Source organism: Frankliniella occidentalis, unplaced genomic scaffold (assembly GCF_000697945.3).
Source record: "Frankliniella occidentalis isolate FOCC.00 unplaced genomic scaffold, Focc_3.1 Scaffold192, whole genome shotgun sequence".
Taxonomy (NCBI): domain Eukaryota; kingdom Metazoa; phylum Arthropoda; class Insecta; order Thysanoptera; family Thripidae; genus Frankliniella; species Frankliniella occidentalis.
The window spans coordinates 45,922-48,284 of record NW_026267318.1 but is presented as its reverse complement, the minus strand read 5'-3'; positions in this window follow the sequence as shown (position 1 = coordinate 48,284).

Here is a 2,363-nt window from a genome sequence, read left to right as displayed (position 1 = left end):
AAAGAAGCTCGCGGGAGCCAGCAACTACGCCACATGGTCTGTACTGCGCTATAGTTGAGTTTGTGGATGTCTGTAGACCACAATATATCTGACAGCTCCTGGTACGTACTTAGGGCAACAAATCTTGGACGGAGGGAACGTCTCAGGGGCTTACAAAACTCAAGCAATTTGAGTGCAGGGTCAAAGTCACCGGATTTATTCCGTCTCCCGCCTTCCTTTCCAACAGCGCATACCGCTAGAATGTAAATTATTTTGTGAGCTAATGACTTGGTTAACATGACATCAAATTTGTAATTTTCCCGGTACACAACACTTACCATTCACGCTTGTACTTGGCTGTGGCTTGACGTTCTCAGAAGATTTTCCATTAGGTTTAGGGTGTGCGGCTCCACCAGGCTTCCAGCTGGAGTCAGGTGCCTCGGCCAACGACACCGACACCGAGTCCGTCCATTTCTCTGTGGCCACAGCTTTACCAGAACCCTCCAGTCTCTGAAGTAGTCGCTACCTTCGTACGTGATCTGTAAAAAGATAGTTTTAGGTGTTGAAACTTGAGGGAACAGGCCCCCTTGCCCAAGGTTTGAAACGGTCACAATTTCGTTACCCAGCGAACAACAGTCAATCAGATGCTAAAACCAAAATTCTTCAGCTGAACTGTTCGAACTATCAAAGCAATCTGACTTGACATCGAGATTGTGGAATTTGGGCCCAAAAATGCTGGCTGGGTCACAACACGACATTGTGTAGGTTAGAAAAACAGCGGATTCGAAAACAACTTACCTAAATCCAACAGCGTCACATCTTCATCTTTTACTAGGACGGTGTAGGTGTCGCCGTTGTTGTCAATTATTGTGTAAGGCTTCATTTCATGTCTGGCTCAACTCTCAACTGTGAACGAAAACCGTGACCCTAACCACGACCGCGACCACCGCACCGGGCGCCAAAACGAAACCAAAACCAACGAATGAACGAACTGGAACGAACGAGCCACGAGCCGAGCCAAAGCCGAAACCGAAGCGAGCCGAAGCCTTGCAGGCGCGAGGTACAGTTCTTGGGCAGGTACACCATCTTCATGTTCGTGTAGGTATCAACGTCCTTGGGGTGCGCAGGGCAGTTATCCACAAACATGATGACCTTGCGCTTCTCAATTCTCATCCGGGCATCAAATTTTCGCAAAAAAGTGCGAAACTGATCACCTGTCATCCAGGCTTTGGGCTGGCTGGCATAGGGACACGGCAAGTTTCGGATCCCCATAAAGCACCGCGGGTTCTTAGACTTGCCAATGACAAGCGGGAGCAGCTTGTCACACCCATCCGCATTGCTGCCCAGAAGCACTGTCACCCTCGCCTTACTCTGCTTATTTCCAGAGACCTTCTCTCCAGCAACACACATCTTTTTTGTCTGGTAGAAGGTTGATGAACCATCCGACCCGGTGAAATTTGTGATCCCTAAGAGACCGGCAAGTTGCTTTGCTTTCTTTTTCAGGACCCTTCCACCTAAAGGAACCCTTCTTTTCAGTGCCCTGGCTTGCCCTATCCACATCACTAGGCCTACCTCGATCGAGTGAAAATGGGTGCTCTTCTTAATTTTCTGCCGGTTGTGGCCTCCAGTAAGAGAGGCGTGCGACGCGTCCTACGAACAAAGTTCGATCTCCCAGCACGCCGTTCAACACTGTCCGATCTCCGGGCGCGCCGTTCAACAAAGTTCGATCTCCTGGCGCGCCGTTCAACGCTGTCCGATCTCCTTTTCAGCTCTTATCTGCACCGTGGGCTTCAAGCCATGATATCTTCGTTGATAGTTCACTTAAAAGGAAACTAATAAATTCTATGAAATCCTCAAAGATTACGCAACACATTGGACCAATAATAAAATGATATGATCTTGACGAACAGACGTACGAGACGTTTAAACTTCCACCTCACTGCAAACCACGAAAAGGAGATCGGACAGCGTAGAACGGCGCGCCAGGAGATCGAACTTTGTTGAACGGCGCGCCCGGAGATGCTGAAGCTGCATTTTGGCCTTCGCAGTGTACGCCTACCGCGAACCTGGGCGCTTAACGCCCTTTACATTGGGCGGCTTAGGAGTCGGAGTCATTAGGACAAACAACGGACGGCACAGGACAACGCCACTAGACTGGACGACCGGCTAACTACTGACTGAACGCAAACGCAACAATACCAGACGCAAGCCGAGCGCCCGACGGGCGAGGGGCGGCGGCGAGTGGCACAGAAGCGCTTTCCAGGAAGTGCAAGCTTCCCTCAACTCCATCCCACCCCACCGCTCCGCTCCCATCCCCTGCCTTTCGCCAAGAAGCCGCCGTCGAGCGTAGATGTCGCTCCCGACTCATTCTGCATTCTGTTTAC